The sequence below is a fragment of the Erythrolamprus reginae genome, chromosome 2 (assembly GCF_031021105.1).
Source record: "Erythrolamprus reginae isolate rEryReg1 chromosome 2, rEryReg1.hap1, whole genome shotgun sequence".
Lineage (NCBI taxonomy): Eukaryota > Metazoa > Chordata > Lepidosauria > Squamata > Dipsadidae > Erythrolamprus > Erythrolamprus reginae.
The window spans coordinates 5,678,218-5,696,602 of NC_091951.1; the positions used below are offsets into that span (position 1 = coordinate 5,678,218).

At 43.0% G+C, this 18,385-nt stretch overlaps 1 pseudogene; it reads left to right on the forward strand.

The window, feature by feature from the left end:
• Positions 1–3,982: 3,982 nt before the first annotated feature.
• The window catches only part of LOC139158672 (zinc finger protein 420-like), a 28,676-nt pseudogene continuing 14,273 nt past the window's right edge, over positions 3,983–18,385 (forward strand).

The window sequence follows — 18,385 nt, forward strand, 5'->3', positions numbered from 1 at the left end:
GAGAAGGCTCTTTCCTTGGGTCCCGCCAAACAACATTGTTTAGTCGACGGGACCCGGAGAAGACCCACTCTGTGGGACCTAACTGGTCGCTGGGATTCGTGCGGCAGAAGGCGGTCCCGGAGATAATCTGGTCCGGTGCCATGAAGGGCTTTATAGGTCATAACTTTGTTTTCTACTGTGTGAAATCAGGAATAGGAATGAGAAAGCATTATTCAGTCAGAAATGCCTTTATGACATTGAATCCTCCCCATAATGCTCTCTACATGGGGCTACCTTTGAAAAGTGTTCGGAAACTTCAGATCGTGCAGAATGCAGCTGCGAGAGCAATCCTGGGCTTTCCCAAAAATGCCCATATAACACCAACACTCCGCAGTCTGCATTGGTTGCCAATCAGTCACCGGACCAGATTATCTCAGAGACCACCTTCTGCTGCACGAATCCCAGCGACCAGTTAGGTCCCACAGAGTGGGCCTTCTCCGGGTCCCGTCAACTAAACAATGTTGTTTGGCGGCATACAAATCCAATAAATAAATATATAAATAATCTCATATAAATGTGTTTTGTATGGGAAGAGCTTCAAAGGGACGGTTTCCTTTTTATCAAAGGAGCCACAGTGGTTTTAAATCCTATACATACACGTGCAAAGGCTTTTCTATGAAGGTGTTACCAGTCTGCTTTGCTATGGTGTGACATGGGGTTGTCAAAAGCTAAAATGGATTGTATCACATTTATCTTTAAAATTAAATTAAATACAGTTTGTATGATTTTTTCCCCTGTCATGGTCTTTGAGTATATTGAAAATTATAAACATGGGATTGTTTTGGGAGGGTCCATACTCAAGAGTTTCTGTTTTATTTATTTATTTATTGATTGATTTGATTTGAAATTGATTTGATTTGATTTGTATGCTGCCCCTCTCCGTAGATTCGGGGCGGCTAACAACAGTAATAAAAAAACAGCATGTAAATCCAATGCTAAAACAGCTAAAAAACCCTTATTGTAAAACCAAACATACATACAAACAGACATACCATGCATAAATTGTAAAGGCCTAGGGGGAAAGAATATCTCAGTTCCCCCATGCCTGACGGCAGAGGTGGGTTTTAAGGAGCTTACGAAAGGCAAGGAGGGTGGGGGACAATGCTAATCTCCGGGGGGAGTTGGTTCCAGAGGGCCGGGGCCACCACAGAGAAGGCTCTTCCCCCGGGCCCCGCCAAATGACATTGTTTTGTTGACGGGACCCAGAGAAGGCCCACGCTGTGGGACCTAACTGGTCGTTGGGATTCGTGCGGCAGAAGGCGGTCTCGTAGATACCCTGGTCCTGTTGCTGTGAGCCGCCCCGAGTCTTTGGAGAGCGGCGGCATACAAATCTAATAAATAAATAAATAAAATAAATTAAGAGTGTCAAAGAGCCAAATAGCATCTGAAAAATAAATCAGATTCCAGTCCAATTCTCTTATCCTCCAAGGTTCGATTTATTATCAGAGTCATGTTGCTCACGCTGTTGCCATCCCGATACTAATTTCCTTCCAGTACCTCACCCAGGTTAAAGTTCATCCCCCATCCCCACACCTACAAGTTAATCACGAGGACCAGTCTTGAGTGCGGGGATTTCACTGACTTCCTCCTTACATCCGTTGGTGCAGAACATAGGATGACCTTGGACTCTAAGAAAGGAATCCCAGCGACCAGTTAGGTCCCACAGAGTGGGTCTTCTCCGGGTCCTGTCAACCAAACAATGTCGCTTGGCAGGACCCAGAGGAAGAGCCTTCTCTGTGGCGGCCCCGACCCTCTGGAACCAACTCCCCCCAGAGATTAGAATTGCCCCCACCCTCCTTGTCTTTCATAAGCTGCTTAAAACCCACCTCTGCCGCCAGGCATGGGGGAACTAAGATACACTTTCCCCCTAGGCCTTCACAATTTTATGTATGGTATGTTTGTATGTATGATTGGTTTTTATATAATGGGTTTTTAACTTTTTTAAGTATTGGATTTTGTTGTACTGTTTTACTGCTGTTGTTAGCCGCCCCGAGTCTGCGGAGAGGGGCGGCATACAAATCCAATAAATAATAATAAAATAATAATTTGTTGTGGCTAGTAACTTTCCCTCTCATGAAACTGCCCCTCCCAGTTCCCATAATACTATTCTACAGTGGACGGCCAAAGTATATAACTCCAAATGATGGCTTTGGCCTGACAGAGGGTTTTAGAGTTTCAGGTTGAAAGCAATAGTTAGAAACATAGAAGACTGACGGCAGAAAAAGACCACATGGTCCATCTAGTCTGCCCTTATACTATTTCCTGTATTTTATCTTACAATGGATATATGTTTATCCCAGGCATGTTTAAATTTGGCCTTCTCCGGGTCCCAATGTCGTTTGGCGGGACCCAGGAGAAGAGCCTTCTCTGTGGCGGCCCCGACTCTCTGGAACCAGCTCCCCCCCAGATATCAGAGTTGCCCCCACCCTCCTTGCCTTTCGCAAGCTCCTCAAAACCCACCTCTGTCGTCAGGCATGCGGGAATTGAAATTTTCCCTTCCCCCTAGGCTTATAGAATTTATACATGGTATGTTTGTATGTATGATTGGTTCTTTAAATTGGGGTTTTTTAGATTATTTTTAATATTAGATTTGTTTACATTGTCTTTTCATTGTTGTTAGCCGCCCCGAGTCTTCGGAGAGGGGAGGCATACAAATCTAATAAATAAGTAAGTAAGTAAGTTAAGTAAGTAAGTAAGTAAGTAAGTAAGTAAGTAAATAAATAAATAAATAAATAAATAAATAAATAAATTCAGTTACTGCGGATTTACCAACCACATCTGCTGGAAGTTTGTTCCAAGGATCTACTACTCTTTCAGTAAAATATTTTCTCACGTTGCTTTTGATCTTTCCCCCAACTAACTTCAGATTGTGTCCCCTTGTTCTTGTATTCACTTTCCTATTAAAAACACTTCCCTCCTGGACCTTATTTAACCCTTTAACATATTTAAATGTTTCGATCATGCCCCCCCTTTTCCTTCTGTCCTCCAGACTATACAGATTGAGTTCATGAAGTCTTTCCTGATACGTTTTATGCTTAAGCTCCTAGTGTTGTGGAAGCATCCGCACCTTTGAATCTGTTTCTAACTGTTTCCGAATATGGGATGGATAAATCTAGTAGTTTTATTAAGGAAAAATTAAGGAAGGAGACAGGATGGGCTCCTTCCTCCCATTGAAAAAGCTGCCTTTCTATCTTCCCACTCAATTCGGATTAAAATGATTCAAATTGCACTACGGTGCGCCCTGAATATGAGAAAGGAAGATCAGAAATATCCTACAAAAATAGACTAACAATCCTGGACCTTGAAAGCCTAGAACTACAGCGCCTAAAACACGATTTGAGTATTTCCCACAAGATCATATGCTGCAACGTCCTACCGGTCAATGACTACTTCAGCTTCAACCGCAGCAACACAAGAGCACACAACAGATTCAAACTTAATACGAACCGCTCCAAACTTGACTGTAAAAAATATGATTTCAACAATCGAGTTATCGAAGCGTGGAACTCATTACTGGACTCAATTGCGTCAACCCCTAACCCCCAACATTTCTCCCTTAGGCTCTCCACGATTGACCTCTCCAGGTTCCTAAGAGGCCATTAAGGGGCGTACATAAGTGCACTGGTGTGCCTTTCGTCCCCTGTCCAATTGTCTTTCCTTTCTTTCACCTATCATATATATTCTCTTCCTTTCATAGATCCTCTCCTCTAAGTTCACCTTCACCCTCTTTTTATATTATCACATGTCTATTTTCCTATGTATTTGTGTATTGGACAAATGAATAAATAAAATAATAAATAAATAAATCTTTGGGCCAATAGAGGGCGAAAATCTCTGCTGGCTTTCCAAAGGAGACTACAAAGAGAGGGACATCCCTGAGCCTTGTCACTCTAGCACACAGCACTCGCTCTCCTTAACCCTTGGAGCTCCGCAGGCAGTGAAAGGGCTGCAGGAGAGATTTGCTAGGGACGGATCCAGACGAGGTGGGTAGGAGCTCTTCCCATGCAAAGAGAAGCTGAGGAGGGGGAGAGAGAGAGAGAGACGTGCCCAGCCCTCCCCCAGGTTCAATCCCAGATCGCATGCATGATGGAGGAAACCACCACGCGCTCAAAAATCCAACCCTGCAACTTCAGGAGCCTCCAATACCAAGAGGCTGAGGGTCCCCGAGGTCTTTGCAGCCGACTCCACAACTTATGTAGGCGATGGCTGAGACCAGAGAAACACACCAAAGCCCAGATGTTGGACCTGGTGGTTCTGGAGCAGCTCCTGTCCCTTCTGCCCCCAGAGATGGAGGGCTGGGTGCGGGAGTGTGGAGCAGAGACCAGCTCCCAGGCGGTGGCGCTGGCGGAAGGCTTCTTCCTGAGCCAGTCGGAGGAGAAGAAAGAGATGGTTGAGTTGCAGGTGAGGGACCTTCGTCTCAGGGAATAAAGAATGGGTTTGAATGCTTCACCTTTCCCTGCCAGCCTTCTCTGGCGTTCAAAATATGGGGAGATATTTCACTAACTTTTGAAGGACGTTGTTCCTTTGGTTTCTCACTTCATCTCACTGATGGATTTTGGGAGCCTTGAAGTGGTGTTTGGAGAACAACAATTATTATTATTATTATTATTATTATTATTATTATTATTATTAATTAAATTTGTATGCTGCCCCTCTCCATAGATTCGGGGCGGCTCACAACAATAGTGGCAAAACAATATGTAATGCAAATCTAATAATTTAAACTAAAAACCCATAATTTAAAAACATGGACACAACACACCATACATAAACAATATAGGCCTGGGGAAGTTATCTCAGTTCCCCCCATGCCTGACGGCAGAGGTGGGTTTTAAGGAGTTTACGAAAGGCAAGGAGGCTGGAGGCAATTCTGGGGGGAGCTGGTTCCAGAGGGTCGGGGCCTCCACAGAGAAGGCTGTTCCCCTGGGACCTGCCAGACGACATTTAGTCGACGGGACCCGGAGAAGGCCAACTCTGTGGGACCTAATCGGTCGCTGGGATTCGTGCGGCAGAAGGTGGTCCCGGAGATATTCTGGTCCGATGCCATGAAGGGCTTTATAGGTCAAAACCAACACTTTGAATTGTGACCGGAAATTGATCGGCAACCAATGCAGACTGCGGAGTGTTGGTGTAACATGGGCATACCTAGGAAAGCCCATGACTGCTCTCGCAGCTGCATTCTGCACGATCTGAAGTTTCAAACTTTTCAAAGGTAACCCCATGTAGAAAGCATTACAGTAGTCGAGCCTCGAGGTGATGAGGGCATGAGTGACTGTGAGTAGTGAGTCCCGATCCAGATAGGGCCGCAACTGGTGCACCAGGCGAACCTGGGCAAACGCCCCCCTCGCCACAGCCGAAAGATGGTTCTCCAATTTACGTTGTGTGATGTCTGTTGGTTCTTCTTTTTTCTTCTATTTAAAGTCTTTCCCTATGGCGATGAGAGATCCTGTAGGAAAAAGGATTCGATTAAATCCTTCTCAGGAGCTGTTTTTCTGGAGGATCCTTCAAGAAGATCGAAATCAGGACATCTCGGGAGGTAATGTTATAACAACAACAGCAATGTTGGAAGAGCTGGAAGGGACCTTGGAGGTCTTCTATGTATGCCTTCTCCTTACTTCCTCAATATCAGCCTCTGCTAATCTTAAATTCAAACTAATGAATTCAAGAAGCATCATTAACAAAATACCTGAGCTCCTTCTCTTACTAAAAACTGCTAAATTTGACATTATATTTATCTGTGATATATGGCTAAACACATCTCTCCCCGACTCCATTATCACAGTAAGAGGCTATCATGTTTACTGATATGATTAGATCGTGCAGAATGCAGCTGCGAGAGCAATCATGGGCTTTCCCAAAAATGCCCATATAACACCAACACTCCGCAGTCTGCATTGGTTGCCGATCAGTTTCCGGTCACCATTCAAAGTGTTGGTTATGACCTATAAAGCCCTCCATGGCACCGGACCAGATTATCTCAGGGACTGCCTTCTGCTGCACGAATCCCAGCGACCAGTTAGGTCCCACAGAGTGGGCCTTCTCTGGGTCCCGTCAACTAAACAATGTCGCTTGGCGGGGCCCAGGGGAAGAGCCTTCTCTGTGGCGGCCCCGGCCCTCTGGAACCAACTCCCCCCGGAGATTAGAATTGCCCCCACCCTCCTCGCCTTTCGTAAGCTCCTTAAAACCCACCTCTGCCGTCAGGCATGGGGGAACTGAGATACTCTTTCCCCCTAGGCCTTTACAATTTATGCATGGTATGTTTGTTTGTAGGTATGATTGGTTTTAAAATAAGGGTTTTTTAGTTGTTGTAGTATTGGATTTACATGCTGCTTTTATTATTGTTGTTAGCCACCCCAAGTCTACAGAGAGGGGCGGCATACAAATCCAATAAATAAATAAATAAATAAATAAATAAATAAATAAACCCGTAGTTGAGGTGGAGTTGCAATCTTCTATAAGAAATCACTGAACCTAAAAAAAGGTTCAAGTTAAACACGAACTCGATCTTCCAGAAATTATCATCTGTGAACTGACCGTAAATACTACACTTCGCTTCCTACTGTGCTGTAGTGCCCCTGATTATGACATCACGCATGCAAACAAGCTAACCTCACTACTAACGTGGGCAGACTCCTCTCCACATCCTCTTACATTTCTTGGTGACCCAAACCTACCTCATATAAACTGAACCCATACATTCAGCCCTTTATTTATTTATTGTTAGAGTTGGACGGGACCATGCGAGTCATCAAGTCCAACCCCCTGCCTAAGCAGGAACCCTATAGCATCCCAGCCAAATGGCAGTCCAATTTCCTCTTTAAAATGTCCAGAGTGTTGGAGTTCACAATGTCCGCTGGTAGGTTGTTCCACTGGTTGATCGTTCTGACCGTCAGGAAGTTCTTCCTTATCTCCAGGTTGAATCTCTCCTTGGTCAGCTTCCAGCCTTTGTTCCTCGTCCGGCCCTCTGGTGCCCTGAAGAATAAAGTGATCCCCTCCTCTCTGTGGCAACCCCTCGTATACCTGTAGACTGCTACCATGTCCACCCTGGCCCTCCTTTTCTCTAGGCTATCCAGGCCCAGTTCCCGCAGTCTCTCTTCGTAAGTCTTGGTTTCTAGACCCCTGATCATTTTGGTTGCTCTTTTCTGCACCTTCTCCAGAGTTTCAATGTCTTTTTTGAAGTGTGGTAACCAGAACTGAACACAGTACTCCAGGTGTGGTCTGACCAGGGCGTAGTAGAGTGGTATTAAGACTTCCCTGGTCTTGGAGTGTATTCCCCTATTGATGCAGTTTAGGATTGTATTGGCTTTTTTGGATGCTGCTGCTTATTGTTGGCTCATGTTTAGTCGATTATCCACCAAGACTCCGAGGTCTCTTTCGCCATCGCTACTGCTGAGAGGGGTTTTTCCAAGGCTGTATGTGTGTCCAGGTTTTTTTTTACCTAGGTGAAGGACTTTGCTCTTTACAATGCTATTACCAGTCTAGGGCTAGATCAACTAGTAACAGACAATACTAGACTCAGCAATTATTTTGATCTCATCTTCTGCAACAGTTTACACTCAATTTACGGTCTGCAAATAACCTTTTTTCAACAATGACCATAGCATGATTGACTTTTGTCTCAATTTATGTCCTTATGGAAACCACCTCAATAATGGGATAACTAATTAGAACTTTAAAAAAGCCAACTGTGATATCATAGATGCCCACCTCTCATCTCTTGCCATACACTATTCTCTGGCTACCGAAGACTACAATACAGTGTTCCCTCAATTTTCGCGGGTTCGAACTTTGTGAAAAGTCTATGCCACGGTTTTTCAAAAATATTAATTAAAAAATACTTCGCGGTTTCCCCCCCTATACCACGGTTTTTTCTGTCCGATGACGTCATATGTCATCGCCAAACATTTGTCCACCTTCAATAAATATTTTTTTAAATAAACTTTAATAAATAAACATTGTGAGTAATAATCTAAATGGTTGCTAAGGGAATGGGAAATCGCAATTTAGGGGTTTAAAGTGTTAACGGAAGGCTTGTGATAATGTTCATAGCCAAAAATAGTGTATTTACTTCCGCATCTCTACTTCGCGGAAATTCGACTTTCGCGGGCGGTCTCGGAACGCATCCCCCGCGAAAAGTGAGGGAACACTGTAGTATAATAATACTGCCGAAGACTACAATATATTTTTGCTTGCAATCCAAAAAGTCATTTTCCAGTCAGAAAATTTCTCCTTAGTTCTAAGTTGCTTCTCTCCTTGTTTAGTTTCCACCCATTGCTTCTTGTGAACTAAAGGTTCTCCCATTAACCATAGAGATCCCAAGGCCCTCACCGTTGCTATCTTTTTTGTGGAATGCCTCTTCCTATTTTATCAATTATGCATTTTAAAATTCTGTCTTCCTCACAGGGAAACATAGAATGACGTTTTCTGGACTGTATGACGGAGCTGGAACTGTAGTTGAACCTCCAAATCAAGCAGATTGGGAAAGTAAGCAAGTAAGACTCCTGTTTTTGCCTTTCCTTTAGAAGATGAAATTAGTAGGCAGAGCACTCTCTCCTTCAGTTTTTTCCTCCCTTGTTTGTACTACTATTATTATTATTATTATTATTATTATTATTATTATTATTTATTAGATTTGTATGCCGCCCCTCTGTAGACTCGGGGCGGCTCACAACAATAACAAGAACAATGTAAGAACAAATCTAATAATTTAAAAAATACTAAAAACCCCATTATTAAAAGCAAACATACACACAAACATACCATGTATAAACTGTATAGGTCTGGGGGAGATGTCTCAGTTCCCCCATGCCTGATGGCAGAGATGGGTCTTAAGAACTTTACGAAAGGCAAGGAGGCAGTTCTAATCTCCGGGGGGAGCTGGTTCCAGAGGGTCGGGGCCGCCACAGAGAAGGCTCCACTCCTGGGTCCCGCCAAACGACATTGTTTAGTCGACGGGACCCGGAGAAGGCCAACTCTGTGGGACCTAACCGGTCACTGGGATTCGTGCGGCAGAAGGCGGTCCTGGAGGTATTCTAGATTATTTTGTGTTTTTAAGCAACATGGAAAAGAGAATAATGGGTTCAGGTTGCTTTCAGCTAGGTTAGTTTCCCTGAAGACTGCTTTTAAGGTTTATCATTTCTGTTTAATGAATCTGTACACCAAGACAACTAGACACAACAATAGTTTTCCCCTGAACGCCATCACTCTGCTAAACAAATAATTCTCTCACCACTGTCAAACTATTCACTAAGGCTTCATTACTATTACTACTAGGTTTTTTTAATCATTCCTATCACCCATCTCTCCCACTTAGTATGACTGTAACTTGTTGAGCTGGTGTGATGCAGCAGGTAGATTGCTGTACTGCAGGTCACTGAAGCTGACTGTAGATCTGTAGGTCAGCGGTTCAAATATCGCCAGCTTAAGGTTGACTCAGCCTTCCATCCTTCCGAGGTGGGTAAAATGAGGACCCGGATTGTGGGGGCAATATGCTGGCTCTGTTAAAAAGTGCTATTGCTAACATATTGTAAGACTGTAACGCTCTCTACATGGGGCTACCTTTGAAAAGTGTTCAGAAACTTCAGATCGTGGAGAATGCAGCTGCGAGAGCAATCATGGGCTTTCCCAAAAATGCCCATGTAACACCAACACTGCATCGGTTGCCGATCAGTTTCCGGTCACAATTCAAAGTGTTGGTCATCACCTATAAAGCCCTTCATGGCACCGGACCAGGGTATCTACGAGACCGCCTTCTGCAGAATGCAGCTGCAAGAGCAATCATGGGCTTTCCCAAAAATGCCTATGTAATACCAACACTCTGCAGTCTGCATCGGTTGCCGATGAGTTTCCGGTCACAGTTCAAAGTGTTGGTCATCACCTATAAAGCCCTTCATGGCACCGGACCAGGGTATCTACGAGACCGCCTTCTGCTGCATGAATCCCAGTGACTGGTTAGGTCCCACAGAATGGGCCTTCTCCAGGTCCCGTCAACAAAACAATGTCGTTTGGCGGGGCCCAGGGGAAAAGCCTTCTCTGTGGCGGCCCCGGCCCTCTGGAACCAACTCCCCCCGGAGATTAGAATTGCCCCCACCCTCCTTGCCTTTCGTAAGCTTCTTAAAACCCACCTCTGCCGTCAGGCATGGGAGAACTGAGATATTCTTCCCCCCCAGGGCCTTTACAATTTATGCATGCTTGCTATGTTTGTTTGTAGGGATGATTGGTTTTACAATAAGGGTTTTTTAGTTGTTTTAGTATTGGATTTATATGATGTTTTTTATTACTGTTGTTAGCCACCCCAAGTCTACGGAGAGGGGCGGCATACAAATCCAATAAATAAATAAATAAATAAATTGTAAACCGTCCTGAATCTAAGGAGAAGGGCGGCATGAAAATCGAATGAATGAATGAATGAATAAATAAATAAATATACATAGAATTTAATAGTATATTTTGGATGTTCAGTAGTAATAGTAAATAGATGGGGAAATTGTGTTTCTTTGAGGCAAGGCGAGGCGAGGCGAGACCAGGCACTCTAACCTAACCCAAACCCTTGACGTGAGTGACGTCAAGTTGGCTACCTTTAAGCCAGTCCCATGACCTTTAAGCCACCCTTGGTTACATGATTGCCAAGCCCACTCCCACCTGGTCACATGGCTGGCAAGCCACAAAATAAGCCATACCCACAGCATAGTAGTAAATTTTGCAGCCCTTCACTTCCACCCACCTGGGCAAGGTGACAAGTTTGTGGGTTGATAACAGTTGATAACACCGTCCCAAATAGTGCTTCAATGAAAGGTAACTTGTTGCTTCTATCCTAAGATTTTAATTAATATTGCTTCTTCATTGCTTATTTGACCCCTATGACAATCATTAAGTGTCGTACCACATGATTCTTGACAAATGTATATTTTATTTTATGTACGCTGAGAGCATATGAACCAAGACAAATTCCTTGTGTGTCCAATCACACTTGGCCAATAAAATTCTATTCTATTCTATTCTATTCTGTTCTTTCAGTTCTGTTTATTTTCTCGCCTAAACCTTGGAATCCAACCAAGCATAGCCATTCAACTTGGTGCATAAATTTCCTTGGGAATTTGTGAACACAAATTCACACATCTAGCGAATCTTCCTTGGTCTTTTCTGTCCTTCTTTTTCCATATTCAGGTGGGGCTTGTGACGTTCAAGGAGGTGGCTGTGAATTTTTCCAAGGCAGAGTGGTCCCAGTTGGATCCGGACCAAAAATCACTGCATTGGGAAGTCATGGTGGAAAACCATAGGAACCTGGCCTCTCTGGGTAAGGATTGTGTTCTGTCGGGCTCTCTGGTCGACTCCTCCCAAAAATTCACAGGTACAAATTTCAGACACACACACACACGTTTGAAAATTCAAAACAATGTTCTTTATAATGAAAATTCACTTAAACCAAGCCCTCTTTTGGTATAGCCAAGAGCACTCGTCTCCAAACAAACTGGTAATTTGTACAAGTCCCTTATCAGTTCTGTGATACTTAGCTTGCAGCTGGGAGGCAATTCACAGTCCTTCTTCTTTCACAAAGTGAAACACACTTTGCTCTGGTTTAGTTTCAAAGTGGGGAAAAATCAGCACACAAAAGGTCAAAGTCAGTAAAGCAGTCACGAAACACAACAATCAGATAATCCTCCAAAATGGCCAAACCCACAGGCTGCTATTTATAGCAGCCTCACTAATGACCACAGCCCCACCCAACCACAGGTGGCCTCATTTTCTTTGATAATAATCTCTCAGTTGTTGCTGCCTATGCATCGCTCTCCGCATGTGTGGCTGTGTCATTAACTCTTGTTCTGAATCCAAGGAGGAGCTAGAGAATTGATCTCCTTCTGAACTGTCTGCCCCACTCTTCTCCTCCCTGTCACTCATGTCTTCTTGGTCAGAGGAGCCTTCATCAACAGATTCCACCGGGGGCAAAACAGGCCTGCAGTATGTGGATGTCTCCCCCACATCCACAGTCCTTGGGGCAGGAGCTGGGCCAGAGCTAACCACAACAGGATTGATACTGTCCACTCAGAATGGAAAGACGTTCTATAGTTAGATGCCATCAGTTATTTTCTTATTTCTTATTAAAAAGAACCTCCAACCAGGTGTCATAACTCCTCAGGTTGAGAAGGAAAATATCTGGCCTTGTCTGAGGTAGGAAATAAGTCAGTGGTTCTTTACTTAGATCAGGGGTGTCAAATTGGCGGCACAGGCCACGCCCACCTGAGTTCCGCAAAGGAGAAAACATTGAGAAAGGTCACATGATGGCAACATGACACGACGAGTTTGACACTCGTGACTTAGATGCTTCCTGTGCCATTTTTTATCTGTATTTTTTTTAATTTTTATTTAGAAACATAGAAACATAGAAGACTGACGGCAGAAAAAGACCTCATGGTCCATCTCATCTGCCCTTATACTATTTTCTGTATTTTATCTTACAATGGATCTATGTTTATCCCAGGCATGTTTAAATTCAGTTCCTGTGGATTTACCAACCACGTCTGCTGGAAGTTTGTTCCAAGGATCTACTACTCTTTCAGTAAAATATTTTCTCACGTTGCTTTTGATCTTTCCCCCAACTAACTTCAGATTGTGTCCCCTTGTTCTTGTGTTCACTTTCCTATTAAAAACACTTCCCTCCTGAACCTTATTTAACCCTTTAACATATTTAGATGTTTCGATCATGTCACCCCCTTTTCCTTCTGTCCTCCAGACTATACAGATTGAGTTCATGAAGTCTTTCCTGATACGTTTTATGCTTAAGACCTTCCACCATTCTTGTAGCCCGTCTTTGGACCCGTTCAATTTTATCAGTGACAAATTAACTTCCTGACTTGAAGAAATACTCAACTTCAGACTGATTTCAGTTTTTTCAGCCCAGATGCTTCCCTAGCTGTGCTAAGAAGAATTGTCATGTCTTCAGGCTCTTGGGTTAATGGCTTTTCTTTCTTTTCATTTCTATCTTGAAATTTAGGATTAGGGGCTAAAGTCAGCACCTAAAAAACAATAACTTATTGGACCCAAATCAGCATGGCTTTACTGAAGGCAAATCATGTCAGACTAATCTCATTGATTTCTTTGACTATGTCACAAAGGCGTTGGATGAAGGTGGTGCCGTGGATATTGCCTATCTGGACTTCAGCAAAGCCTTTGATACGGTTTCACATAAAGAGCTGATAGATAAATTAGTGAAGATTGGACTTAATCCCTGGATAGTTCAGTGGATTTCAAGCTGGCTGAAGCATAGACATCAGAGAGTTATTGTTAATGGCGAGTATTCTGAGCAGAGACAGGTTACAAGCGGTGTGCCACACGGGTCTGTCCTGGGTCCTATTCTTTTTAATATGTTTGTGAGTGACATAGGGGAAGGTTTGGTAGGGAAAGTTTGCCTATTTGCCGATGACTCTAAAGTGTGCAATAGGATTGATATTCCTGGAGGCGTCTGTAATATGGTAAATGATTTACCTTTACTAGATAAATGGTCAAAACAATGGAAACTGCAGTTTAATGTTTCCAAATGTAAAATAATGCACTTGGGGAAAAGGAATCCTCAATCTGAGTATTGTATTGGCAGTTCTGTGTTAGCAAAAACTTCAGAAGAGAAGGATTTAGGGGTAGTGATTTCTGACAGTCACAAAATGGGTTAGCAGTGTGGTCGGGCGGTAGGAAAAGCAAATAGGATGCTTGGCTGCATAGCTAGAGGTATAACAAGCAGGAAGAGGGAGATTGTGATCCTGCTATATAGAGCGCTGGTGAGATCCCATTTGGAATACTGTGTTCAGTTCTGGAGACCTCACCTACAAAAAGATATTGACAAAATTGAACGGGTCCAAAGACGGGCTACAAGAATGGTGGAAGGTCTTAAGCATAAAACATATCAGGAAAGACTTCATGAACTCAATCTGTATAGTCTGGAGGACAGAAGGAAAAGGGGGGACATGATTGAAACATTTAAATATGTTAAAGGGTTAAATAAGGTTCAGGAGGGAAGTGTTTTTAATAGGAAAGTGAACATAAGAACAAGGGGACATAATCTGAAGTTAGTTGGGGGAAAGATCAAAAGCAACATGAGAAAATATTATTTCACTGAAAGAGTAGTAGATCCTTGGAACAAACTTCCAGCAGATGTGGTTGGTAAATCCACAGTAACTGAATTTAAACATGCCTGGGATAAACATATATCCATTGTAAGATAAAATACAGGAAATAGTATAAGGGCAGACTAGATGGACCATGAGGTCTTTTTCTGCTGTCAGTCTTCTATGTTTCTATAAACCACATTAGCAAGGGGATAGATAGATCTATCTATAGGTGGAGATAGATAGATAGATAGATAGATAGATAGATAGATAGATAGATAGATAGATAGATAGATCTCACAAGTTCAATTGAACATGTGAGATTTTTTTATTACAATGTTTTTCCCTGAACCCAACAGTGAGGAACACCCAAACTTTCACTTATTTTCGCGAGATTGAGAGTGTATATTGACACCCACCCCAAAAATCAGCCTTGGCCTTATTTTTCAGGACATGTCCTATTCTTGGGGAAACATGGTATATATCAATGACTTTGTACAATGTAATCTTTTTTACTAATACTGCTACCATTTTATTTTATTTATTCATTTGTCCAATACACAAATACATAGGAAGAAAAATAGACATGTAGTAATATATATATATAAGGGTAAAGTGAACTTAGAGGAGAGGCTATATGAAAGGAAGAGAATATATATGATAAGTGAGAGAAAGGAAAGACAATTGGACAGGGGACGAAAGGCACACCAGTGCACTTACGTACGCCCCTTAAAATTTTCATTTTTCTCTTCCTCTGAAGGAGATCATGGGCAGGAATGTCGAGATTATGGTGAACTGTTCCAAGTGATCAAGCCTGGAGAAGGAATGGAGAAGTCTACAATTCAAATGGAAGCAGGAAGCTATGAGAGAAAGCCATCAAACAACCAGAGTCAGGGATGCTCATTTTCCATTGATGCTTCAACGCAAGACTTTCTTGCCCTAAAAGCGAAAACAAAGAAAAAAGACTTTGGGGAAAGTATGAAGCCAATAAAAACTAAATTAAATGGAAATGAACGCTATCCAGTCCAAAACAAAAGAGAAAATGCTGTAATAAGACATAACGGGAAAAATTGCACTTTCATGCTTTCTCCTGGGAATAGGTCCCTTACATCTCCAAAAGGCATCCGTGCAGAAGAGAATCCTTATAAATGCGTGGAATATGGAAATTTTAAAAATGGTGGCCAACTGCATGAAACGATCGAGAAGGCATTTAAATGTGTACAATGCGGAAAGAGCTTTCGATGGAATTGTCATCTCACGATGCATCAAAGAATCCACACAGGGGAGAAGCCTCACGGATGCGCGGATTGTGGAAAGACCTTTACCCACAGCAGTCATCTTACTTCTCATATAAGGATCCACACAGGGGAGAAGCCATATAAATGCCTGGAGTGTGGAAGGAGCTTTGCTATTAAAAGCAACCTTACTCGCCATAGCAAAATCCACACGCGGGAGAAGCCGTGTAATTATGTAGAGGGTGGAAAGAGTTTTTGTGAAAATGGATTGCATAAAAGGATCCACGCAGGAGAAAAGCCTTATGAATGCATGAAGGGTGGAAAGGGCTTCAGCTCAGGCAATGCATAACAGTCCAAGGAAAAGAAATCAAACACACACGTGCTCTGCTAATCAGCAAACTTGTATTAAATAAACAAAAAAGGGTTACTCAAAACAGTCCTTAGTGTCAAGAAACAATGATAGTGCAAGGCTTACTTCAGCCGCATACAAAAACACAGGAAAAAACAAACAAAGACAACCGGGAATGAGCAAAGATGTTTCAGGAGTCCTTTTGAATCTTTGGAGCAAACAGCAAGTCCCAGAGGTTTCCCCTCCAACTTGTCTGAAAAGCTGGGTTGAAAACTCCAACGGCACGGAACAGAAACTTCAGAGCAGGAACCACAAAATAACACAGATAAACAGCCACAGTTTGCCTTGTGCCTTTGTTCGTTTTTATATCTTTAGCCCTCATTAAGGGAACCACACCCAGCCCTCAGTATAAGAACCACACCCAGCCCAAGTGCTCCTATAATGACTTGTAATACTCCTTAAAGCGATCCCTTCTTTGCATAACTCTTCGGCTACGCAGATCAATATATTGATCTGCAGAAGAATCCAAGGACGAAAGACTGTCTGAGGGACTGCCTGCCAAATCCCCTGGGCTGTCTGCTGAATCCTGCGAACCAGTGGCCTTGTCCTCCTGGCTGTCTGCCCCGTCTTCCTGGCTGTCAGCCAGGCTTTCGCACTCACTTTGTGCCGCGTCTCTCCCATCTGTGGGAGCAACGGCTGGCCCAGGCCCAAACACAACAAAAGGGCGATCTTAGTTGCCATCTAAGGATACACACAGGAGAATATATTTAAACGTGTGGCTTGTGGACAGAGCTTCAGTCATAATGGTTCCCTTACGTCTGATAAAATGATTCATACAAAAGAGAAATATAAATCTGAGAATCTTGCAGAGCACGTCAAGTGTTTTGCAATAAACATACATTTGCGTGAGAATCCATATGCAGACTACTGTAACGCTCTCTACATGGGGCTACCTCTGAAAAGTGTTCGGAAACTTCAGATCGTGCAGAATTCAGCTGCGAGAGCAATCATGGGCTTTCCCAAATATGCCCATGTCACACCAACACTCCACAGTCTGCATTGGTTGCCGATCAGTATCCGGTCACAATTCAAAGTGTTGGTTATGACCTATAAAGCCCTTCATGGCATCGGACCAGAATATCTCCGGGACCACCTTCTGGAGCATGAATCCCAGCGACCAGTTAGGTCCCACAGAGTGGGCCTTCTCCGGGTCCTGTCGACTAAACAATGTTGTCTGGCGGGACCCAGGGGAAGAGCCTTCTCTGTGGCGGCCCCGACTCTCTGGAACCAGCTGCCCCCAGATATCAGAGTTGCCCCCACCCTCCTTGCCTTTCGCAAGCTCCTTAAAACCCACCTCTGTCGTAAGGCATGGGGGAATTGAAATTTTCCCCTCCCCCCCTAGGCTTATAGAATTTATGCATGGTATGCTTGTGTGTATGATTGGTTCTTTAAATTGGGGTGTTTTAGATTATTTTTAATATTAGATTTGTTTACATTGTCTTTTTTATTGTTGTTAGCCGCCCCGAGTCTTCGGAGAGGGGCGGCATACAAATCTAATAAATAAATAAATCTTTTTCTGCAAATATTTCTCCGTAAGAGAGATAATCTTCAGGGAAAGAGAATGGGCATTAGCCTTCTGGCTTTTGAAAATATCTCAAGTCCTGGCTCTGCCATTTTGCTTCGGGTGTTCAAAAGAATGTACAGCAGCAACAGCAGCTGTGAGGCTGGCTATTGCTCTGAAAGCCCCTTTAAACAAACATTAATATCAAATTTTAATTATCCTTGCCTCTATTTAAAGTTTTATGTTCGGCTTTTATGTTTTTAACATTTTACTTATATACTGCCCAAAGTCTCTTTGTGAGGGAGATTGGTAGTTTCTAAATTGTGATAGGCAGACCGATAGAGCTATGTAGGAGGTAGATAGAAACATAGAAACATAGAAGTCCGACGGCAGAAAAAGACCTCCTGGTCCATCTAGTCTGCCCTTATACTATTTTCTGTATTTTATCTTAGGATGGTTCTATGTTTATCCCAGGCATGTCTAAATTCAGTTACTGTGGATTTATCTACCACGTCTGATGGAAGTTTGTTCCAAGGATCTACTACTCTTTCAGTAAAATATTTTCTCATGTTGCTTTTGATCTTTCCCCCAACTAATTTCAGATTGTGTCCCCTTGTTCTTGTGTTCACTTTCCTATTAAAAACACTTCCCTCCTGGACCTTATTTAACCCTTTAACGTATTTAAATGTTTCTATCATGTCCCCACTTTTCCTTCTGTCCTCCAGACTGTACAGATTGAGTTCATTAAGTCTTTCCTGATACGTTTTATGCTTAAGACCTTCCACCATTCTTGTAGTCCGTCTTTGGACCCGTTCAGTTTTGTCAATATCTTTTTGTAGGTGAGGTCTCCAGAACTGAACACAGTATAATTCCAAATGTGGTCTCACCAGCGCTCTATATAGCGGGATCATAATCTCCCTCTTCCTGCTTGTTATACCTCTAGCTATGCAGCCAAGCATCCTACTTGCCTTCCCTACCGCCTGACTGCACTGTTCACCCATTTTGAGACTGTCAGAAATCACTAGCCCTAAATCCTTTTCTTCTGAAGTTTTTGCTAACACAGAACTGCCAATACAATACTCAGATTGAGGATTCCTTTCCCCAA